Source organism: Balaenoptera musculus, chromosome 8 (genome assembly GCF_009873245.2).
Source record: "Balaenoptera musculus isolate JJ_BM4_2016_0621 chromosome 8, mBalMus1.pri.v3, whole genome shotgun sequence".
NCBI classification, from domain to species: Eukaryota; Metazoa; Chordata; class Mammalia; order Artiodactyla; family Balaenopteridae; genus Balaenoptera; species Balaenoptera musculus.
Window position 1 is genome coordinate 57925190 of NC_045792.1, and position 26042 is coordinate 57951231.

The 26042-nt window shown below is 37.9% G+C and overlaps 1 protein-coding gene across 1 annotated transcript in view; it reads left to right on the top strand.

Moving 5' to 3' along the window:
- FCHSD2 (FCH and double SH3 domains 2) overlaps window positions 1-26042 on the top strand; it is a 317324-nt gene that overhangs the window by 17151 nt on the left and 274131 nt on the right. The gene's annotated exons all lie outside the window — the stretch shown is intronic.

Genomic DNA, 26042 nt, shown 5'->3' on the forward strand with positions numbered 1-26042 from the left:
TCCAATGCAGTATTGTTAACTATAATCACCAGGCTGTACATTAGGATCCCAGAACTCTTCCTATAATGAAAGTTTGTATACTTTGATGAACATCTCCCCATTTCCCCCACCCCCCAGCCCCTGGCAACTACCATTCTACACTCTGTTTCTGTGCGTTTGGCTTTATTAGATTCCACATATAAGTGAAATCATACAGTATTTGTCTTTCTCTGTCTGACTTATTTCACTTAGCATAATGCCCTCAACGTCCATCCATGTTCTTGAAAATGGCAGGATTTCCTTCTTTCTCATGGCTCAATAATATTCCATTGTGTATGTGTCATTCACATATATACATATGTATATATAATTCATATGTCATTCGTGTGTGTGTGTATGTGTATATATATATATATACACCATGATTCTTTATCCATTAATTTGTTGACAGACACTTAGGTTGTTTCCATATCTTGGCTATTGTCAGTAATTCTGCAGTGAACATGAAGGTGCAGATAGCTCTTCAAGATAGTGATTTTGTTTCCTTCAGATATCTATCCAGAAGTAGAATTGCTGGATCATTTGGTAGTTCTACTTTTAATTTTTTTTTTTTTTTTTAATTTTTGGCTGCCTTGGGTCTTCATTGCTGCATGCGGGCTTTCTCTAGTTGCAGCGAGTGTTGCGGTGCGCAGGCTTCTCATTGCGGTGGCTTCTCTTGTTGCAGAGCACAGGCTCCAGGAGCATGGGCTTCAGTAGTTGCAGCACATGGGCTCAGTAGTTGTGGCTCATGGGCTCCAGAGCGCAGGCTCAGTTGTTGTGGCGCATGGGCTTAGTTGCTCCACGGCATGTGGGATCTTCCCAGACCAGGGCTCGAACCCGTGTCCCCTGCGTTGGCAGGTGGATTCTTAACCACTGCGCCATGAGGGAAGCCCCTACTTTTAATTTTTTGAGGAACCTCCACACTGTTTTCCACAGTAACTATACAAATTTACATTCCCACCAACAGTCCACAAGGGTTCCCTTTTCTCCACATCCTTACCAATACTTGTTATCTCTTGTCTTTTTGATGACAGCCATTCTAACAAGTGTGATGTGATATCTCATTGTGGTTTTGATTTGAATTTCCGTTTAGTGTATCTTGAAGTTCAGGTCTGCTGGTGACAGTTTTGTTTTATGTGAAAATTTCATTATTTAATCTTCATTTTGAGGGTATAATTGCTGGGTAATGATTTCTGGCTTGACAATTTTTTTTTTTTTTTAATCTAAGTGTAAGTGTAGTTGGTTTTTACAATGTTGTGTTAGTTTCTGGTGTACAGCAAAGTGATTCAGTTATATATATGTACACATACACGTGTGTATGTGTATTCTTTTCAGATTCTTTTCCATTACAGGTTATTACAGGATATTGAATATAGTTCCCTGTGCTATACAATAGGACCTTATTGTTTATCTATTTTATATATAGTAGTGTGTATCTGTTACACTTCTATTTTATCCCTCCCACTGCCCCCCCATTCCCCTTTGGTAACTGTTTTCTATGTCTGTGAGTCTGTTTCTGTTTTGTAAATAAGTTCATTCATATCATTTTTTAGAGTCCACATATAAGTGATATCATATGATATTTGTCTTTCTCTATCTGACTTACTTCACTTAGTATGATAATCTCCAGGTCCATCCATGTTGCTGCAAATGGCATTATTTCATACTTTTTTATGGCTGAGTAATTTTCCGTTGTATTTATATACCACATCTTCTTTATCCATTCATCTGCTGATGGGCATTTAGGTTGTTTTCATGACCTGGCTATTGTAAATAGTGCTGCTGTGAACATTGAGGTGCATGTACCTTTTCAAATTAAGAGTGTTCTCTGTATATATGCCCAGGAGTGGGATTGCTGGATCATATGGTAGCTTTATTTTTTGTTTTTTTGTGGAACCTCCATATAGTTTTCCATAGTGGCTGCACCAATTTACATTCCCACCAACAATGTAGGAGGGTTCCCTTTTCTCCACACCTTCTCCAGCATTTATTATTTGTAGACTTTTTGGTGATGGCCATTCTGACCAGTGTGAGGTGATACCTTGCAGTTTTGATTTGCATTTCTCTAATAATTAGTGTTGTTGAGCATCTTTTCATGTGCCTGTTGGCCATCTGTATGTCTTCTTTGGAGAAATGTCTGTTCAGCTCTTCTGCCCATTTTTTGATTGGGTTGTTTGTTTTTATGATGTTGAGCTGTATGAGCTGTTTGTATATTTTGGAAATAAAGCCCTTGTCGGTCACATCATTTGCAAATATTTTCTCCCATTCTGTAGGTGGTCTTTTTATTTTGTTTTTGGTTTCCTTTGCTGTGAGAAGCTTATAAATTTGTTTAGGTCCCACTTTTTTTTGTTTTTTTTTTTAATATAATTCTGAATATACTCTTTTATTTTAATAAATTTATTTATTTATTTTTATTTTTGGCTGTGTTGTGTCTTCGTTATGGTGTGCAGGCTTCTCATTGCGGTGGCTTCTCTTGCTGCGGACTATGGGCTCTAGGCATGTGGGCTTCAGTAGTTGTGGCACGCAGGCTCAGTAGTTGTGGCTCATGGGCTCTAGAGCGTGGGCTCAGTAGTTGTAGCACACGGGTTTAGTTGCTCCATGGCATGTGGGATCTTCCCAGACCAGGGCTCAAACCCGTGTCCCCTGCATTGGCAGGCGGATTCTTAACCACTGCGCCACCAGGGAAGTCCCCACTTGTTTATTTTTGCTTTTATTTCTGGGATATACCACGTTTCATTTATCCATTTATCAGTTGATGGACATTTGGGTTGTTTCACTTTTGGCTATTATGAATAATGCTTCTGTGAACATTCATGTACACGTTTTTTCCATGTATGTGTGTTTTCCTTTCTTTTGGGTGTATGCCTACATGTGGAGTTGCTGGGGAATATCTTGGCTCTATCTTTATTTTTGTTTGTTTACTTATTTATTTACTGATTTGGCCACACAGCATGCAGGATCTTAGTTCCCTGACCAGGGATTGAACCTGTGCCCCCTGCAGTGGAAGTGTGGAGTCTTAACCACTGGACTGCCAGGGAAGTCCCTCTTTGCTCTGTCTTTAAGTGTTTAAGGAACTGCCAGACTGTTTACCAAAGGGACTGCCCCATTTTATATTCCCACAAGCAATGTATTGTTCTGATTTCTCCATATTCTTGCCAACACTTGTTGTTGAACATTAATTATATCTCAGAGCCTCCCAGCACCTATGCATTCTGTCATCATCACCATCATCACCATCATCATCCCCATTTTATAGATGAGGAGACCGAGGCTTAGATTGGTTTATAGATGAGGAGACTGAGGCTCAGATTGCCCAAGATCAGAGTACTAAGCAATTAAACATCTGGGTTTGAACCTAGGTGTATGCCTGCCTTTAAAGTTTAAGTTCTTTGTCCATTGAAAACTATTGGTATATGATATATCATTTGAAATCAAGGGAAATTTCATCGTATTTCCAAGCAGTGAGAGCACCTATGTAGATAGATATTTTCTCAGCTTTTATTAGCTTTTGGCAGGAATCCATTGAATATAGGAACATCCTTTCCCTGGTTTTGATAGCTGTACTGAGTTTTCTTTTTTTTTTTTTTTTTAATTAATTAATTTATTTATTTATTTATGGCTGTGTTGGGTCTTCGTTTCTGTGCTAGGGCTTTCTCTAGTTGTGGCAAGCGGGGGCCACTCTTCATCGCGGTGCGCGGGCCTCTCACTATCGCGGCCTCTCTTGTTGCGGAGCACAGGCTCCAGACGCGCAGGCTCAGTAATTGTGGCTCACGGGCCCAGCTGCTCCGCGGCATGTGGGATCTTCCCAGACCAGGGCCCGAACCCATGTCCCCTGCATTAGCAGGCAGATTCTCAACCACTGCGCCACCGGGGAAGCCCTACTGAGTTTTCTTGAAAGTAGAAGACAGATGTCTTTCAGGATTATTTTAAATAACTGGGGCACAGCATTTTCAGTGCCCAGCATGTCTAGATATTGGGGAGGGAGTGTTTTGTTTCAAGCGTTACTACTTAGAATAGATACCAAAGAAGAGGTGTAAGATTCAGTGCCTTGCAGATCTTTCAGTCTGGCTGATTAGTACAAGATGGAAGAAGATCCACTGCCTGGAGTTTCTTGTTTTTTCAGAGGCAGGATTGTTGAAGGACTGTGTGAAAACTGGACTTTTAGAGATCTCTTGGCTCTTCCAATAATTATATCTGGGGTTTAGGTTGTCTCTTGAGATGTTTCCGTAGTCAAAAATGCCTTATCTATTTTATTTTATTTTTTTGGTTGTTGTTATAAGTTAAGACCAGGAAGTTTTGTGGTCTTGGGGCAAAGGATACCATTTCTGAATAGAACTGAAGTCTTGCTATGCAGCAAGGTTTTTTCTGGCCACCTAATTATGTTTATTTTTAACCTTTTGGCAATGTACCTAAAATAAAATATACTCCACAAATAGCTTAGAATTAGCTCATAGTGGGTGGTAGAAATGTATATAATCTCATGATACTTTATATTAGTAAACTCACTTTAATAAAAAAATTATTCTTTACATGTTTGAAACTAATAGGTTGCAAAAGTTATTGAAATGCTTTTTATGTAGGAAATAGGTGCCTATTAGCTAATTATGTTGTTTCATTTTGTATAGCTGTGTGCATGAGGACAAATATTTTTCTGAGGAGAAAAGAATAATCATAAATTTACTTTCAGGAAAATAATTAGATTTTCAAAGTTTCATTAGTTTATAATAAATATGGAAGAATAATAGTAGCAAATTGTAAAACTTAAAATTTTAAAAATGGCTTTGACAGTGGCCTATTTTGTTAATATAGCATCTTTTGACATTGATTTAGGTCTACTCTTGATATATTAGTACACATGTATTAAAATTAAGTCTTCACACCTCCTATATGTTATACATCAGTATCGTTTTAAGGAAGGAGAAAGCAAGGAAAAAGATCTCAGAGATTAATTTTACGTAACTGGCAGGCAGAAAACTGAAAGATTTATGATGTACTATCTTTTAAATGTACAGTGTAATTCAAGTATGAGGAATAAGATGTATCTTGCACTCATGATGTTTAAAGACAATGTAGTAAAAAATTATGTTAGCTTTTATTTGCATCCTATAGAAATAGCAAAAGTTTTCATTTGATTAAAATGTTTGATATTTGTTCTTTGCCATGATGTCAAAAGAATGTGTGTTCCATTTTAATAAAAGATGATCTGACTAATGAATGTCTCCCACTCTTCCTGGCAAAGAAAACTTGGCATCTTAAATTGAGTCTTAAGCATGATATATCATAGATGAAAACATTTAGAGTCATGGTATTCAAAGGTGAACTTGCTTATGGATCTCCCGACAAAATGATTCTGGCAACTTTGTTAATATTGATAAATCCTAATGGATGGTTATTTTTTTTACTTAAAAATGCAGTTTTAGGTGGGGTTTTTATTTTAGCTTTTTAAAAAATTTTAATTTATTTTTGGCTGCTTTGGGTCTTTGTGGCTGTGCGCAGGCTTCCTCTAGTTGTGGCGAGAGGGGGCTACTATTTTTTTTTTTTAATTAATTAATTAATTTTTGTCTGCATTGGGTCTTTGTTGCTGCGTGTGGGCTTTCTCTAGTTGCGGCGAGCAGGGGCTACTCTTCGTTGAGGTGCGCGGCCTTCTCATTGCAGCGGCTTCTCTTGTTGCGGAGCATGGGCTCTAGGCACGTGGGCTTCAGTAGTTGTGGTGCGTGGGCTCAGTAGTCGCGGTGCATGGGCTCAGTAGTTGTGGAGCATGGGCTTAGTTGCTCTGCGACATGTGGGATCTTCCTGGACCAGGGCTTGAACCCGTGTCCCCTGCATTGGCAGGCGGATTCTTAACCACTGCGCCACCAGGGAAGTCCCTAGGTGGGATTTTTTAACCCTTTCTTTCCCAGGTCTTTTGTGTGTGTGTGCCATGAGATCAACACTTTTGAAAAATGAGAGGACACAGTAATCTTCTATCATCATGCAATTTTTACTGAATTGACCTAATACTGCTTAAAGGATGTTATGATAAAATGCATTAGAAGGTTTCTTGTGACTGTCTTCATCTTAGGGCCTATCCATGACAAACTTGGACTTCAATTTCTTTGTGATAAAATTATCTGTTTTCAGGTAACTCATTTTGACAGCATTATTTCTCTTTATTTATAGTACATCAAGAGCTGAAAGGCAAAGAAGTTTAAAGATGCCCAATTAAAATAAGTCAGTTGGTCAACACATGTAACTAGAGAAAAAGCAGCTGTATTTTAGACTGTGTTTAATCAGTCTGAGAGGTGGTGCTCCCCAACTCCTGTGGTGTTGGGAAGTAGGAGGAGGAAGAGGAGGAAAGATAGTTATGTGATGAGGAAGATCATAGAGTTTTTCCAAATTTCTGAATATTGCCATCACAATGTGATGATATTGCCTTCTTTGAAATATTTTGAATTCCCAGAATTAAACACAGCTTATTCAAATGTAGGTGATAACAACGCATTGTATAAGGAAGAATCCCCTGTGGACTTTGCAACATTACAGATGCTTGGCCCTACTCTTAAGATTCAGAGTTGGTTGATTTGGGGGAGCGATCTGGGCATGTATATTTTTAAAAGCATTGCAGATGATTCACATTTGTAAGTAAAAATGAGAACCAGTGTTCTAGGAGTTATCGCAGTTGTTTAATATGCATTTCAGATCTTCCTGACCTTAGGCATTCTAGGAAATGTTGCCTTGGCTAAGAGATACTATAGGAGAGGTAGATTTCTAAGATGTATAAAATTATCAATTGGTTAATCAGCCTGAGTAGAATAACTGAGTAGATTATTTGTAGGTTGAAAATGTCAGCAAGGGACTTCCCTTGGGAAGGTCCAGTGGTTAAGACTCCCTGCCTCCACTGCAGGGGGCACGGTTTTGATCCCTGGTTGGGGAACCTAGATCCTGCATGTGGTGCAGTGCAGCCAAAAAGAAAGAAAATGTCAGCAAAATAATGGGTAACTTTTCACATTTATTTTACTTTTAACACAATCTTGTTGGATGAGTAAGAAGGTGGTGGTCTGGCTTGTTATTAAGTGTTTTTCTCCCTTCTTTTATTTGTATGTGATTTTTAAAACTACATCTATATATAAAAATGATTTAATTATTATTATTTTTTTTTGTTTTTGGTGGAACAAGGAAGGATGAATAGTTTTATAATTATAATTCTCTGATTCTCCAAGTGTGTTTCCTAGACTAGTAGTATCAGTACCAACTGGGAACTTGTTAGAAGTGCAGTTTCTCTGGCTTTATCCCTGTTGACTGAAAAAAAATGCGCAGCATGAGATTTGTGAGTTAAGTTTTATTTTGGGCAAAATTAGGATTATAGTCCGGGAGATAGCCTCTCAGATAGCTCTGAGGAACTGCTCTGAAGAGGTAAGTGGAGAGGTATGTGATTTTGGTGAAGGGGGATATGTGTGTGCAATCAACCACGCATTTTGGCAGAAGGTTACTGCTAGTCACAAGAAGGTTGCTGCTAGTCACAAGAGGCAGATGTCTCTGTTAATGATTTTTTTAGTGCTTTTCTAGATATGAGAAGATGCAAGAAATTGGGCTCATAAAATCTTCTCCTGAAAATATCTAACTATCTGAAGGCCTGTTCTGCCAGTTCTTCCCAGAGAACAGAGTGCCTCATTCCTTATCTCCACCCTGAACTCCTTTCAGGGTGTGTGAAGGTCAGCAACTGCAGTGACTAGTGACCTAATCCTTTTTAGTTGGCAGGGCCCCCTCATGGTCATAAATTCCGCAGTGATTTGGGAGGCATTTCATGACCATTTTTATTTTGTCCCATGGTGCTAGGAATGCTCATTCCTAGGTCAGGCAGGGATTTTGTTGATAGCCACACAATGTGCTATTACTGGACTAGGCCCTATTAACAGTAGCCAAAGTCTCTGGACCACCTGTCATACCACCTGGTATGGTCCAGGAAATGACTCCCTTTTGTTGCTTCTTCCCATATCTAGAGTTAAACTATTATAATCATTGATCTCATATAGAACTATCTGGTCAATTGCTTCAAGTCACCTAGTCATCATTTTATCAGAGGCTCAGTCAGACATTTGGTAGTGTAAGAAAGAACAATATTGTAAAACAGGCAAAATACAAATAATATAGCTGGCAGTATTAGTAAGGTCATAAGTAAGAATTTAAGCCAAGAACTTCCGTTAGGTGTTGCCCAGTGTATACCCAGATCGTCTGACTTAGTCTGTTCTGTACCAGTCCTTATCTTTAGGGGAAATTATATATTGGCATTGTCCATAATGTACCCAGCCCAATTTCCTAGTGTATTGGTATGGTCTAATTGTTCCCAACGTAAGGGGAGCCTTAAACTTAAATGACCATAGTCTGGTGTTAACCACATAAATCCATTCTACAACTGAGGGAGGTTATATACTTTGGCTGAAATTTTGCTTGTTATTCTGATTGAGCTTGAGTGACCCTGAAAGCAAATTCGTATTTATGGCCAGGGTCAGAGCAGGTGTTATTAATTGGCCAGGTGAGGGAATCCCACCTAATCACATCAGTTAGTTGCCTGAACAGAATCATAATTTCTTCCTTCTAGAATAAATGTCCTAAGGGCCATCCAGTTAGAGCCTTGGGGTGGAGAAATTCACCAAGGTAACCTAGAAGTACTGGATACAGGTAATTGATCATAAACTTAACAATTAGATTAACTTTAACTCGGCATACGGTTGTGAAATATTTGGTTCATAAGCAAAGGTATGAGCAATTATCAAAGTAATTGGTATACAGGACTGGTCTGGCATCTTGGGTCACCTGTCTACTTCAGATGTTGTCATCTTCTCATCCTGGTCTGGTAGCTTCTTCTCTGTTTGAGCATTGTTTTAAGGTGATTTTAAGGTCAACAGTCCTCTCTGTAGACCAGTCCAGTGCAGGGGCCTAAGTGAAATATTAATTCAAGAGTCAATTCCCTTCAGTTTCACTGTGCATAGGGTAGTTAAGAGTACTTGATAAGGGTCCTTCCATCTAGGTTAGAGATCGTCTTTTAAATTATGTCTTTTCCAGTATGCATAATCTCCTGGTTGCAGGTCATGGGGCATCTGATCTTTATCCAAAGATTATTTAGATAAGCTTCAGAAACAAATTCAGAGTGTCCTGTTAATAATTTAGTAGCTGTCTGGGAAGTAAGTCTTAGGCAATAAATACAGACCTCAATTAACAAAATTAGAGTTTCATTTCTACTGAAACATAATATTTTTCTCTCTAAAATTACCCTCATTTCTACCAAATATAGCCAAATTAAGACTAATTTGTTTGCGAAATAAGTCTGGTTTCAGTAAACTTGGCCTGATGATTTATATAAGTATAATTGATCATGTAGGCTTTTTTAAAAATGGGCTTTGCTAGAATTTTTTATAAGGAATCTCAGATTAAACTTTTAAAAAAAATAAATTTATTTATTTATTTAATTTTTGGCTGCGTTGGGTCTTCATTGCTGCACGCAGGTTTTCTCTAGCTGCGGCGAGTGGGGGCTACTCTTCATTGAGGTGCGCGGGCTTCTCATTGCGGTGGCTCCTCTTGTTGCGGAGCGTGGGCTCTAGGCACGCGGGCTTCAGTAGTTGTGGTGCACGGGCTTAGCTGCTCTACGGCATGTGGGGTCTTCCCAGCCCAGGGCTCGAACCCGTGTCCCCTGCATTGGCAGGCAGATTCTTAACCATTGCGCCACCAGGAAAGTCCCAGATTAAACTTTTTCAGAGGCCACTTAGGGCCAGGAAAGCCATTCCAAGAGCTTGTCACAGATTTTGCCTTACAGATCTAGGTGAATTCTTCCCTTTTCAGGGTCCCCAAAATACCTTGAGATTCCTGCATCTGTTAGGAGGTGGCCTTCCTAATTAATCTGATGAAGCTGCTGGGAACCTAAGAGTTTTCAGTCTCTGGAGAGATCAGGTGGAGAGAAAGATAAATGTTTCAATTCTACTTACAAGGATATAATTTGCCAAATTGCTGTAAGTCATAATTAGCTTGAGGGGAAGGGTATCCTTATATCTGGAAAACATAGATTAAAACTAGAAATGTTTCAGACAGAAGTCATAAAAATTATCACCATATTCACCAGTTCACTCAGTCGTATGTAACTAATCCTTTTTGTTAACAGTTCTATGAAGACATTAGGTTTTCTATCAAAATTCTTTAATTTCTTACCCAGTTCAGTGGTGTGATCTGAAAGCTATCAGAAACCTGTACTTGTCAAAAAGTCCTTGCTGTGAATCTTCTTGAAGAGGAAGCATTTTTGCAGGGGCATCAGAGTAAAACAATAACTGTCCATGAATGACAAAAGACTTAAGAAGGCACGGTTAAAGACCTAATTACAATGCATTTGACAAAGAAACTTGTTTACTGCCACAACATACAACATTTTAACATAATAATGAGAATTAGACTGATAACATTTTACCAGGCATACCAGATTTTTAGGAATTCCATATAATATTTAGAATATCTATATAAATAACATTTACCCATATGGTATAACCTAAGAAGATTTATTACTCATTTGACAATACTTCCCATGTAATTTAAGACACCAAAAGAACCTAAGTTTAATATCTCTCTTTGGGATATTTCAGGGCCCTTTGAAGCATCTCAAAGTTAGCTAGAGGTCAAAGGAACCTCATTACAATTTGGTTTGGGAAGTTGGTCAAAAATTATCAAAAAGGTTTTAAAGCATTTGGTCAGGAAGGATCATAGGTCACCATGAAACAGAACTTATTCAGTTAACTGAAGTGACAATAAAAGATTTCAAAGGCATATATGGAACAGATCACTTAAAAGGTAAAGAAACTTAAAATCTGTTATCAAAAACAGCTTAACATTTTAAGAAAACTTGTCCTCTTAACAGGGAGAAAAACCAGATTCAAGTTTTGCACCAGCTTACTTTCAAAATTTATTTACTTTACTAAATTTGTTCTAAACATAGCCAGTCCTGACCATGCACAAAACTCTTTTCTCAGGGTTCCTTTTCCACAAACCTTCCATTACTTTCTGTATCTATATTAGTTTGTCCTTCATTTTTTCCATCTGGAAACAACCAGCTCTAGGACGAAATTACTTCCTTTTCCCTTAACAAATGAGGGAAATGCCCCTTCCATTCCTCATACCTTCTTTTACTGAAAACACACATCCTACTTTGCTACTTTGTACTGAAATGTTTCCTTTATTATTTCTGGTAGCTCTAATTACATATTTACTTATTTAATTTAATTTTTTTAAATAAATTTATTTATTTTGTTTATTTCTGGCTGCGTTGGGTCTTCATTGCTGCGCGTGGGCTTTCTGTAGTTGTGGTGAGCAGGGGCTACTCTTTGTTGCGGCAGGCGGGCTTTTCATTGTCGTGGCTTCTCTTGTTGTGGAGCATGGGCTCTACGTGCGCGGGCTTCAGTAGTTGTGGCACGAGGGCTCAGTAGTTGTGGCTCATGGGCTCTAGAGCGTAGGCTCAGTAGTTGTGGTGCACGGGCTTAGTTGCTCTGCGGCATGTGGGATCTTCCCGGTCCAGAGCTCGAACCCCTGTCCCCTGCATTGGCAGGCAGATTCCTAGCCACTGCGCCACCAGGGAAGTCCCTCTAATTACATATTTAAATTAGAATCCTCACCTCTTAAAATCCTTAGTTTCAAGTGAAAACTAAGAAGTGAGCAGTTATGAATTGTCCTTTACGTTAGTATTTCGTAGGTTGGCAAACATAAATACCAATAATAATTTCTAAACAATGTGCTTTCTTATAGAAAATATCAGTGTGGCACCAAACATATTTATTAATAGTCGTAAATGCCTTTAGTTTCTCTGTAAAAGGAAGCCAGTGTTCAGTAATTAATGTTTCAGTATCTTATTTTGTTTTTGAACCTAGCTATAAAATAAACTTCCATCATTTAACTTAATTTAGCATAACTAAATTTTGTTACCAAATATCTGGAGAGACTGTTTTTAAGTAGACATTCCTAAAGCATAATTATTCTTAAAGAGTTCTGCCAAAAGCTCTTCTCATTTACATTTAACTTACTTATAAAATTCCAGCATACCAAGTTATTCTTCTTGCTGACAAATTTGTAACACATATAGTAAGATCGTATTTCACTTTTATTAAACCTAGGTACAGTGAAACTATTATACTTGATGTTGATGACTCTAAAGACATGTCTATATTAATTAAATCAGCAAACTTTAACTTTAATACTGAATATTTCCCAGTTCATGTGAACCTGAAATTCATTCTGGCCAGTTTCCTTTTATATTTCTGAGAATTTATCTAAGTGCTTAATTTCCTTTAAGCCAATTAAGTAGAGCTCATTTACAAATTAATTTTGATAATACCATCCAAAGGTAAAGGCATGTATGCAAACATAGACACGTAGACAAACACAAGCAGAGATCTTATAGCTTTATTTTAAAACTTAAGTCACGAATCAAGTATTACAGTATAAAACTCACTAGTTTATAAATAACAGTTGGAATAAGGTAAATTTAAAAACGCCTCTTTCACCTTTTTTTCCTCCTCAGTCTCAGGAATTAGAGGTGATCTAGATAAATGTTTCTGAGAGCCCTGGTCCCAAGGCACAGGGAGAGAAAAAGCAAGTTCTCCTAGAAGGACTTTTTCCCTCAGGGTCAGAATTCTGAAAAGATGTTCTATCAAGCCAGCTTTGTCTAACAACTGCATACACAATGAAAGAGCCCATACTGGCCATTTTCAGAGCCAAATTATCCTTTAATTTCCAACTAAGTAAGTACTTGTAAGTATAAGTTTTGTGTGTATATAAACTTGGCTGGGGTCTTAGTCAGAGGCCAGCTTTCTCATGCCCCTCATTTCTCTGTTTGAAAGTCTCTATTTCCCATTTTAAAGTTGAATTTGTCAGGGATAAAATTTATTCATGAAATTGTGTGGTGGCCCATTGTGCCGCTTGTGAGCTTAACCCCTCTACAAGTCACCCTAGAGTCATTTAAGCCCTCTTACGTGGCTCAGTTTCTCCCTTTGGTGGTCTGCGACCCCTGTGGGTGTCCAGATCACTGGATGGCCAATTCTTTTAATTAATTTTTTGAATCTTATTTTATTTAATTTTTTATACAGCAGGTTCTTATTAGTTATCCATTTTATACATATTAGTGTATATATGTCAATCCCAATCTCCCAATTCATCACACCACCACGCCCTCCGGCCACTTTCCCCCCTTGGTGTCCATACGTTTGTTATCTACATCTGTGTCTCTATTTCTGCCCTGCAAACCAGTTCACCTGTACCATTTTTCTAGGTTCCACATATATGCATTAATATACGATATTTGTTTTTCTCTTTCTGACTTACTTCACTCTGTATGACAGTCTCTAGATCCATTCACGTCTCTACAAATGACCCAATTTCGTTCCTTTTTATGGCTGAGTAATATTCCATTGTATATATGTACCATATCTACTTTATCCATTCGTCTGTCGATGGGCATTTAGGTTGCTTCCATGACCTGGCTATTGTAAATAGTGCTGCAGTGAACATTGGGATGCATGTGTCTTTTTGAATTATGGTTCTCTGGGTATATGCCCAGTAGTGGGATTGCTGGGCCATATGGTAATTCTATTTTTAGTTTTTTTTTTTTTTTTTTTTTTAATTTATGGCTGTGTTGGGTCTTCATTTCTGCGCGAGGGCTTTCTTCTAGTTGTGGCAAGCGGGGCCACTCCTCATCACTTTGCGCGGGCCTCTCACTATCGCGGCCTCTCTTGTTGCGGAGCACAGGCTCCAGACGCGCAGGCTCATTAATTGTGGCTCACGGGCCCAGACGCTCTGCGGCATGTGGGATCTTCCCAGACCAGGGCTCGAACCCGCGTCCCCTGCATTGGCAGGCAGATTCTCAACCACTGCACCACCAGGGAAGCCCCCCTATTTTTAGTTTTTTAAGGAACCTCCATACTGTTCTCCATAGTGGCTGTATCAATTTACATTCCCACCAACAGTGCAAGAGGTTTCCCTTTTCTCCACACCCTCTCCAGCATTTGTTGTTTGTAGATTTTCTGATGATGCCCATTCTAACTGGTGTGAGATTATACCTCATTGTAGTTTTGATTAGCATTTCTCTAATAATTAGTGATGTTGAGCATCTTTTCATGTGCTTCTTGGCCATCTGTATGTCTTCTTTGGAGAAATGCCTATTTAGGTCTTCTGCCCATTTTTTGATTGGGTTGTTTGTTTTTTTAATATTGAGCTGCATGAGCTGTTTATATATTTGGAGATTAATCCTTTGTCCGTTGATTCGTTTGCAAATATTTTCTCCCATTCTGAGGGTTGTCTTTTCGTCTTGTTTATGGTTTCCTTTGCTGTGCAAAAGCTTTGAAGTTTCATTAGGGCCCATTTGTTTATTTTTGTTTTTATTTCCATTATTCTAGGAGGTGGATCAAAAAAGAGCTTGCTGTGATTTATGTCAAAGACTGTTCTTCCTATGTTTTCCTCTAAGAGTTTTATAGTGTCTGGTCTTACATTTTGGTCTCTAATCCATTTTGAGTTTATTTTTGTGTATGGTGTTAGGGAGTATTCTAATTTCATTGTTTTACATGTGGCTGTCCAGTTTTCCCAGCACCACTTATTGAGGAGACAATCTTTTCTCCACTGTATATCCTTGCCTCCTTTGTCATAGATTAGTTGACCATAGGTGCTTGGCTTTATCTCTGGGCTTTCTATCCTGTTCCATTGATCTGTATTTCTGTTTTTGTGCCAGTACCATACTATCTTGATTACTGTAACTTTGTAATATAGTCTGAAGTCCGGGAGTCTGATTCCTCCGGCTCCGTTTTTTTCCCTCAAGACTGCTTTGGCTATTCGGGGTCTTTTGTGTCTCCATACAAATTTTAAGATTTTTTGTTCTAGTTCTATAAAAAATGCCATTGGTAATTTGATAGGGATTGCATTGAATCTGTAGATTGCTTTGGGTATTATAATCATTTTCACAATATTGATTCTTCCAATCCAAGAACGTGGTATATCTCTCCATCTGTTTGTATCATCTTTAATTTCTTTCATCAGTGTCTTATAGTTTTCTGCATACAGGTCTTTTGTCTCCCTAGGTAGGTTTATTCCTAGGTATTTTATTGTTTTTGTTGCAATGGTAGATGGGAGTGTTTCCTTAATTTCTCTTCCACATTTTTCATCATTAGTGTATAGGAATGCAAGAGATTTCTGTTCATTAATTTTTTTTTTTTTTAAACATCTTTATTGAAGTATAATTGCCTTACAATAGTGTGTTAGCTTCTGCTTTATAACAAAGTGAATCAGTTATACATATACAATATGTTCCCATTTCTCTTCCCTCTTACATCTCCCTCCCTCCCACCCTCCCCATCCCACCCCTCTAGGTGGTCACAAAGCACCGAGCTGATCTCCCTGTGCTATGCGGCTGCTTCCCACTAGCTATCTATTTTACATTTGGTAGTGTATATATGTCCATGACACTCTCTTACCCTGTCACATCTCACCCCACCCCCTCCCCATATCCTCAAGTCCATTCTCTAGTAGGTCTGTGTCTTTATTCCCGTCTTGCCACTAGGTTCTTCATGGCCTTTTTTTTTTTTTTCCTTAGATTCCGTATATATGTGTTAGCATACTGTATTTGTTTTTCTCTTTCTGACTTACTTCACTCTGTATGACAGACTCTAACTCCATCCACCTCATTACAAATACCTCCATTTCATTTCTTTTTATGGCTGAGTAATATTCCATTGTATATATGTGCCACATCTTCTTTATCCATTCATCTGTCGATGGACATTTAGGTTGCTTCCAGGTCCTGGCTATTGTAAATAGAGCTGCAATGAACATTGTGGTACATGACACTTTTTGACCTATGGTTTTCTCAGGGTATATGCCCAGTAGTGGGATTGCTGGGTCGTATGGTAGTTCTATTTGTAGTTTTTTAAGGAACCTCCATACTGTTCTCCATAGTGGCTGTATCAATTTACATTCCCACCAACAGTGCAAGAGTGTTCCCTTTCCTCCACACCCTCTCCAGCATTTATTGTTTCTAGATTTTTTGATGATGGCCATTCTGACCGGTGTGAGATGATATCTCATTGTAGTTTTGATTTGCATTTCTCTAATGATTAATGATGTTGAGCATTCTTTCATGTGTCTGTAGGCCATCTGTATATCTTCTTTGGAGAAATGCCTATTTAGGTCTTCTGCCCATTTTTGGATTGGGTTGTTCGTTTTTTTGTTATTGAGCTGCATAAGCTGCTTATAAATCTTGGAGATTAATCCTTTGTCAGTTGCTTCATTTGCAAATATTTTCTCCCATTCTGATGGTTGTCTTTTGGTCTTGTTTATGGTTTCCTTTGCTGTGCAAAAGCTTTTAAGTTTCATTAGGTCCCATTTGTTTATTTGTGTTCTTATTTCCATTTCTCTGGGAGCTGGGTCAAAAAGAATCTTGCTGTGATGTATGTCATAGAGTGTTCTGCCTATGTTTTCCTCTAAGAGTTTGATAGTGTCTGGCCTTACACTTAGGTCTTTAATCCATTTGGAGTTTATTTTTGTGCATGGTGTCAGGGAGTGTTCTAATTTCATACTTTTACATGTACCTGTCCAATTTTCCCAGCACCACTTATTGAAGAGGCTGTCTTTTCTCCACTGTATATGCTTGCCTCCTTTATCAAAGATAAGGTGACCATATGTGTGTGGGTTTATCTCAGGGCTTTCTATCCTGTTTCATTGATCTATATTTCTGTTTTTGTGCCAGTACCAAACTGTCTTGATTACTGAAGCTTTGTAGTATAGTCTGAAGTCAGGGAGCCTGATTCCCCCAGCTCCATTTTTCGTTCTCAAGATTGCTTTGGCTATTCGGGGTCTTTTGTGTTTCCATATAAATTGTGAAATTTTTTGTTCTAGTTCTGTGAAAAATGCCAGTGGTAGTTTGATAGGGATTGCATTGAATCTGTAGATTGCTTTGGGTAGTAGAGTCATTTTCACAATGTTGATTCTTCCAATCCAGGAACATGGTATATCTCTCCATCTATTTGTATCATCTTTAATTTCTTTCAACAGTGTCTTATAATTTTCTGCATACAGGTCTTTTGTCTCCTTAGGTAGGTTTATTCCTAGATATCTTATTCTTTTTGTTGCAATGGTAAACGGGAGTGTTTTCTTAATTTCACTTTCAGATTTTTCGTCATTAGTGTATAGAAATGCAAGCGATTTCTGTGCATTAATTTTGTATCCTGCTACTTTACCAAATTCATTGATTAGCTCTAGTAGTTTTCTGGTGGCATCTTTAGGATTCTCTATGTATAGTATCATGTCATCTGCAAACAGTGACAGTTTTACTTCTTCTTTTCCAATTTGTATTCCTTTTATTTCTTTTTCTTCTCTGATTGCCGTGGCTAGGACTTCCAAAACTATGTTGAATAATAGTGGCGAGAGTGGACATCCTTGTCTTGTTCCTGATCTTAGAGGAAATGCTTTCAGTTTTTCACCATTGAGAATGATGTTTGCTGTGGGTTTGTCTTATATGGCCTTTATTATGTTGTGGATCCCTCTGTGCCAACTTTCTGGAGAGTTTTTATCATAAATGGGTGTTGAATTTTGTCAAAAGCTTTTTCTGCATCTATTGAGATGATCATATGGTTTTTCTTCTTCAATTTGTTAATATGGTATATCACATTGATTGATTTGCATATATTGAAGAATCCTTGCATCCTGGGATAAATTCCACTTGATTGTGGTGTATGATCCTTTTAATGTGTTGTTGGATTTTCTTTGCTAGTATTTTTTGATGATTTTTGTATCTATATTCATCAGTGATATTGGTCTGTAATTTTCTTTTTTTGTAGTATGTTTGACTGGTTTTGGTATCAAGATGATGGTGGCCTCATAGAATGAGTTTGTGAGTGTTCCTTCCTCTGCAATTTTTGGAAGAGTTTGAGAAGGATGGGAGTTAGCTCTTCTCCAAATGTTTGATAGAATTCACCTGTGAAGCCATCTGGTCCTGGACTTTTGTTTGTTGGGAGATATTTATTTATTTATTTACATTTATTTATTTATGGCTGCGTTGAGTCTTCATTTCTGTGCGAGGGCTTTCTCTAGTTGCGGCAAGTGGGGGCCACTGTTCATCGCGGTGCGCAGGCTGCTCACTATCACGGCCTCTTTTGTTGCAGAGCACAGGCTCCAGATGCGCAGGCTCAGTAGTTGTGGCACACGGGCTTAGTTGCTCTGCGGCATGTGGGATTTTCCCAGACCAGGGCTCGAACCCATGTCCCCTGCATTGGCAGGCAGATTCTCAACCACTGTGCCACCAGGGAAGCCCTGTTGGAAGATTTTTAATCACAGTTTCAATTTCAGTGCTTGCAATTGGTCTGTTCATATTTTCTATTTCTTCCTGGTTCAGCCTTGGAAGGTTATACCTTTCTAAGAATTTGTCCATTTCTTCCAGGTTGTCCATTTTATTGGCATAGAGTTGCTTGTAGTAGTCTCTTAGGATGCTTTGTATTTCTGCGGTGTCTGTTGTAACTTCTCCTTTTTCATTTCTAATTTTATTAATTTGAGTCCTCTCTCTCTCTTTTTCTTGATGAGTCTGGCTAATGGTTTATCAATTTTGTTTATCTTCTCAAAGAACCAGCTTTTAGTTTTATTGATCTTTGCTATTGTTTTCTTTTATTCTATTTCATTTATTTCTGCTCTGATCTTTATGATTTCTTTCCTTCTGCTAACTTTGGGTTTTGTTTGTTCTTCTTTCTCTAGTTCCGTTAGGTGTAAGGTTCAATTGTTTATTTGAAATTTTTCTTGTTTCTTGAGGTAGGCTTTATTGCTATAAACTTCCCTCTTAGAACTGCTTTTGCTGCATCTCATAGGTTTTGAATCATCGTGTTTTCATTGTCATTTGCCTCCAGGTAGTTTTTGATTTCCTCTTTGATTTCTTCAGTGATCTCTGGGTTATTTAGTAACGTATTGTTTAGCTGCGATGTGTTTGTATTTTTTACAGATTTTTTCCTGTAATTGATATCTAGTCTCATAGCGTTGTGGTCGGAAAAGATACTTGATACGATTTCAATTTTCTTAAATTTACCAAGGCTTGATTTGTGACCCAAGATATGATCTATCCTGGAAAATGTTTCATGAGCACTTGAGAAGAACGTGTAATCTGCTGTTTTTGGATGGAATGTCCTATAAATATCAATTAAATCTATCTGGTCTGTTGTGTCATTTAAAGCTTCTGTTTCCTTATTTATTTTCATTTTGGATGATCTGTCCATTGGTGTAAGTGAGGTGTTAAAGTCCCCCACTGTTATTATGTTACTGTCGATTTCCTCTTTTATAGCTGTTAGCAGTTGCCTTATGTATTGAGGTGCTCCTATGTTGGGTGCATATATATTTATAATTGTTATAGCTTCTTCTTGGATTGATCCCTTGATCATTATGTAGTGTCCTTTCTTGTCTCTTGTAACATTCTTTATTTTTAAGTCTATTTTATCTAATATGAGTATTGCTACTCCAGCTTTCTTTTGATTTCCATTTAATCCATTCACGTTTAATGTAATTATCAATATGTATGTTCCTATTACCATTTTCTTAATTGTTCTAGGTTTGTTTTTGTAGGTCCTTTTCTTCTCATGTGTTTCCCACTTAGAGAAGTTCCTTTAGCATTTGTTGTAGAGCTGGTTTGGTGGTGCTGAATTCTCTTAGCTTTTGCTTGCCTGTAAAGCTTTTGATTTCTCCGTCGAATCTGAATGAGATCCTTGCCGGGTAGAGTAATCTTGGTTGTAGGTTCTTCCCTGTCATCACTTGAAATATATCATGCCACTCCCTTCTGGCTTGTAGAGTTTCTGCTGAGAAATCAGCTGTTAACCTTATGGGAGTTCCCTTGTATGTTATTTGTCGTTTTTCTCTTGTTGCTTTCAATAATTTTTCTTTGTCTTTAATTTTTGTCAGTTTGATTACTGTGTGTCTCGGTGTGTTTCTCCTTGGGTTTAGCCTGCCTGCGGCTCTCTGTGCTTCCTGGACTTGGGTGGCTATTTCCTTTCCCATGTTAGGGAAGTTTTCGACTATAACGTCTTCAAATATTTTCTTGGGTCCTTTTTCTCTCTCTTCTCCTTCTGGGACCCCTATAATGAGATTGTTGTTACATTTAATGTTCTCCCAGAGGTCTCTTAGGCTGTCTTCATTTCTTTTCATTCTTTTTTCTTTATTCTCTTCCGCAACAGTGAATTCCACCCTTCTGTCTTCCAGGTCACTTATCCATTCTTCTGCCTCAGTTATTCTGCTATTGATTCCTTCTAGTGTAATTTTCATTTCAGTTATTGTATTGTTCATCTCTGTTTGTTTGTTCTTTAATTCTTCTAGGTGTTTGTTCTTTAATTCTTCTAGGTCTTTGTTAAACATTTCTTGCATCTTCTCGATCTTTGCCTCCATTCTTTTTCCGAGGTCCTGGATCATCTTCGCTATAATTATTCTGATTTCTTTTTCTGGAAGATTGCCTATCTCCACTTCATTTAGTTGTTTTTCTGGGGCTTTATCTTGTTTCTTCATCTGGTACATAGCATTCTGCATTTTCATCTTGTCTGTCTTTCTGTGAATTTGGTTTTTGTTCCACAGGCTGCAGAATTGTAGTCCTTCTTGCTTCTTCTGTCTTCCCTCTCCCAATTCTTATATATGACTCCCAGGTGAGCAAGTCTTTTACTTAATGAGTGGGTTTCCCTATGGGACCACTGCGTGGTAGGAGGACTCTGCCTCTACCACTCCCATAAATATTTCAGTTGTCTGAGAAAGCCGTAACTGACCAGAGGAGTCTTGTCTGTCTTCTTGGGAGCAAAGCTCACATCTAATATCTTCACTTTTATCTCAACAAATTCTGTCAAAGCAGCCAAATTGAGGAAAGGTGTCAGATCAGCCTCTTACCTAACCACTCAGTCCAGACCACTCAGTGACATTCAACTCAGCAAACCCCAGTGTCTTTCAACCAGCTCCCCACCCCCCACCCACAGTATGTTTCAGCTGAGGGGCCAAGTACCTTTTATACGATGCCAAGTAAAACTCAGGATCATCGACTGATATGGGAGATCTGAGAACCAGGAGAGACTCACCCAAGTATGTCTGGACTTTCCCAGGAGGCGGACAGGCTCAAGGGGCCTCTGCTGGTACCAAGTGATGGTTCCTTAGGGAGTTCAAGCAAAGGAGAGAAGTTTGCCCTGAGCCCCTTTTGTTGGTCACCAAAACTGTCGATTGAAAAAAATGCACAACATGAGATTTGTGAGTTAAGTTTTATTTGGGGGCAATGTGAGGATCATAGCCTGCGAGACAGCCTCCTAGATAGCTCTGAGGAACTGCTCTGAAGAGGTATGATGGGGGAGAACAGTATATATGTGATTTTGATGAAGGGGGATATGTGTGTGCAATCAAGCACACATTTTGGCAGAAGGTTACTGCTAGTCACAGGAAGGTTGTTGCTAGTCACAAGAAGCAGATGTCTCTGTTAATGATTTTAGTGATTTTCTAGATATGAGAAGATGCAAGAAATTGGGCTCATAATATCTTCTCCTGAAAATATCTAACTATCTGAAGGCCTGTTCTGCCGGTCTTTCCCAGAGAACAGAGTGCCTCATTCCTTATCTCCACCCTGAACTCCTTTCAGGGTGTGTGAAGGTCAGCAACTGCAGTGACTAGTGACCTAATCCTTGTAGAGGCAGAAGGCAAGTGATCAGTTTTAGTTGGCATCCCAAACCTACTGAATCAGAAACTCTGGGAGTGGGACCCAGCAAGCCCTTTTAGGTGATTCTCATGAATGTTGAAGTTTGAGGACCACTGTTACAAATTATAACGGTTGTCTACAGTGGTGTTTTATTGTTTACCTATTTAGTACTTAACTAATTCATTGTTAGAACTTCCAAAATTTTATTTTAGATAATGCTGCAGTAATTTTGTATACATACCTAAGGATGTAGACATTTTTTGGCCCTTAAAAATTACTAATACTTTGTTAAGACTTTATTAAGCTTTACAGGTTGCTTTTCTGTTTTTAAAATGCTTAAAAATTTATTTCATTTAAGTCTCAGCTACTCAAGAGGTAGGTATTATAATTCACTTCTTATAGGTGAGAGAACCTAAGCCCAGAGAGATTCACTAATTTGTCCAAGATCACAATTTTTAATTTTTAAATATTTTATTAAAGTTATATATTTAGAATGCTTTAATTTCGGAAGCCTTTTCTGTACCCCTCTACTCGTTACTTTTTAGGTGTCCTTCCTCTGTACAAAGTTGAAATAATGGACTGTCTAGCTAAGTGGGACATAACAGAATAGTACTTGAAATATGAGGTGAGGGAGAAAATTGCATTTACCAGAACTCCTTTCTGGGATAAATATGAGAGAAATAAGCAGAATTGGATAATCTTTTTGTTGTGTGTGTGTGTGTGTGTGTGTGTGTGTGTGTGTGTGTGTGAGTGAGAGAGAGAGAGAGATTCCAAGGGATATGTACTTAATTGCCTTTTAAAAAGATTGAGTAAAATTAAGTCTAGGAATAAGTTTCACTTAGTAGGATATGCAAGTTTGGCGCCAGAGCTAGGTTGCTGGCATAGGGAAGAGGGCTGAGCTCCGTAACTAATGGCCCTTATTCACTGCCCTTCTTTTCAGCAGCATTCTGCCTGTTTTCTAAACAGACGTTCAAAAACAACAAGAAGATTGACTTGAGGAGGTGCCAGATTAGCTTGCTTGGGGAGCTTGTGCTTTTTACTCTGCCTGTGTGCTCCCATAACGTCCTATGCTTGTCACCGTTAGAGCACTCATCACATTGTATGTTAATCTTCTGTGTTTTTATTTTTTGGTTTTTGGGTTTTTTGGTATGTTTTCCCCTCCAGTCTGTGAGCTTTTTGAGAGCAAGACTGTATCTTTTATCATTGTATATATTACAGCCTGGTATATAGATGCTGAAGAAATATTTCTTAGTGAATGAGACATTGTTGGCCAAACAATATTTAATAAACTTTAAAATCTAGTTTTTAGAATTGTTGTTAAACTCAAGTTTTATTTTCCTTTGTTTACATAAAGACCTCGTATGCACTATAGTACCTAATTTTCAGTGTTGCATGGTGGTTGATGTCCGTATTCATATCCTTGTATATTTATGTAACTATCTTTTTAGGATAAATTTGTAGAAGTAGAATTGATGGGTCAAACATTATCTACTGTTTAAGTGATTGTTTATACTTGTTGCCATATTACCTACCCCTACCCCCCACCCCCACTGTCTGTATAGATTTACTTATTTCCAGACTTGGGAACAGCATATATTATCATTATTCTAATGTTCTAATATTGGTCATTCTAATAGGCAGAATAGTCTTACTGTTTGAATCTGGATTTCTTTGGTTGTTAGCAAGGTCAGGTCTTTTTCCTTCATACTGGACTATTTCACATTATTTTACATTTTTTGTTAATCATCTGTCCTGTCTTCCTCCATTTGGGCTGCTGTAACAAAATGCCACAGATTGGGTAGCTATAAACAGCAAAAATTTATTGCTTACAGTCCCGGTTGCTGGGAAGTTCAAGATCAAGACACCAGCATGGTCACGTTCTCCCGTGAGGGCCCTTTTCCTGGTTTATAGCTGGCATCTTCTTGCTGTGTCCTCACAAGCCTGAGGGGCTAGAGATCTCTTTGGAGCCTCTTTTATATGGGCAGTAATTCCGTTCGTGAGAACTCCACCCTCATACTTAAGTTCCTCCCTAAGGCCCACTGACTAATACCATCACATTGGATATTAAGATTCCAACATAGGAATTTTGGGAGGATATAAATATGCACACTGTACTATGTCCTTAGCCTAATTTTCTGTTTGAATATTAGGAGTTTTGTAGGAGTTTTAAATATTTTAGGCTGTTTGCTTTGTTTATTGCAAATACTTTCCCCCAGTTTGTTGTTTCTTTTTTAACTTTGACTTTTTTTAATCTAAAAATCAAAAGTCTAGGTTGGTACATACTCATGGGACACATGTGAAAAACCTAATGATACCAAAATTGAATATAAAGCTATAAAAATATTCTAGAAAGTACTTTAAAAAAATGATATTCCATTATTAGATAAAGTAGAATTGAAGTCTAATCATTAATAAGAATAAAGATACTTAAAGATAAATGGAACAATCCACCTGGAAGAACTAATAAGCATGAAGATTTATTCACTTAATAACATAAGAAAGCACAAATTATAAAATTGTAAGGAGAAATTGACAAATCTGTAGTCATAGTGGGAGATTTTTAACACCAAGCAAATTTTAAAAGGTGTGTAGAATATTTAAATTCCATAATTAATAAGCTTAGTTACATACATATAGATTCTACCTAATATGGAGAATATGTTCTTTTCAAACACAAAAATTGATTACATAATTATTAGTTCATAAAGGAAGTATCAACAAATTCCATGAAAATTATACCATACATTTTTTCTTATTTTTTTAATAATTTAATGCTGTGTTGCCTTTATTTATTTATTTATTTATTTGGCTGCGCCAGATCTTCATTGCAGCATGCAGGATCTTTTTTTTCAATTGCGGCTCGCGGGATCTTTGGTGTGGCATGTGGGATCTTTTTAGTTGCAGCATGCAGGATCTTTAGTTGCAGCATGTGGGCTCTCAGTTGTGCGTGCGAGATCTAGTTCCTTGACTAGGGATTGAACCTGGGCCCCCTGCATTGGGAGTGTGGGGTCTTAACCACTGGACCACCAGGGAAGTCCCAGTATAATTTTGTAGATATAAAAATTGAGGCTCAAAGAGGTAAAAATACTTATCCAAAGCCAGGGTTAGAAAAACTCAGGTCTTCTGGCTTCTAATTTGTTCGCTTTCTGCTTCCCTAGTGTATCTTTCTTTTGGAGGTCTTCCCCTGGGAAAGCGAGGTCAAAGAATAAAGAGCCTGGTATATTGTGGAGGCAAATGGTGGTGTCTTATGTGGAGGGTATACTGTAGACTGTGGAAGGGAAGGCGATGAAGTAGGGAGAGAATGCAAAATTGATTATTATCCTGTTTCATTGTCCTTGTTCTCTTTATCTTTGGCTTTATTTTTATCACCAATCTTTACAACATATTATTTATTGTGAAAAAAAGTCTTAGATAAAAGTGGTTCTAGGTTCTCTTCCCAGTTTTTCCCCCTACCTAACCAGAGCTACATATTAACAATTTTGTGTCTTTTAATTGCTCTGATCTGTATTTTCCTCATTTATGGAATGGAAATAACCTTTTCTTCTTACTTCACAGGGTTGTTGTGAAGGGCCGATAGGATAAGATGGGAAAGGACTTTGAAAAACTTGAAGTGCTTTACTAACAGGGGGGATTATTGTTTGCACACAGGAGTCTCTGTGGCTCAGTCCATTGCTAGGCTGCTTCTAAATTAATGTATTCTATTCAAATGTAATGAAACTGTGTTGTATAATTTGGTATTTCACCATTTAGTGTTCTAGCTCTCTTGCTTTATGTTAATAAGTTTGTACTGTCTTTTCTGATTAGCAGAGGAGAATTAGGTGGTAATACCTTGAGTGTTATTTAATTGCACCAAGTGTAAAGAATACCAAGTGGCAGGCCAAGTGAGCTGGACTGGAATTATACTGTTAGCTACTAGCGCTCATATTATAGCTTGCATTTGAGTTCTCTGCGCAGTAGGGAAGTGTGATTGTCTAGTCCTTGGGAGCTGTTTAAAGGTTTTAATAACAGAAAACATTTCTTTGCATTTTTGTCTTAACAGTAGTATTTACTAGGACCTTAGGCACCTTGTTCCAGGTATTGCAAAAGTAAAGGATATAGGAGTGCTTTTCAAAAATTTAAAGACTTACGAAGCTCTGGAGGAGGGTTTACTTGATTCTCGGAATTCTTAGAGGAATAGTATGTCAGATAAGTGTGGCTTATTATAATTAGATTTTATGACTATCTAAAATAAATTTACATACATTTAAAATGACATGAAGAATGATGATGTTAACAAGCCCCTTTTCTTTTTTTGGGCATTTCTTAACTTTTTTCTTGAAAAGCGTATTTTTTTTTCATTTGACAG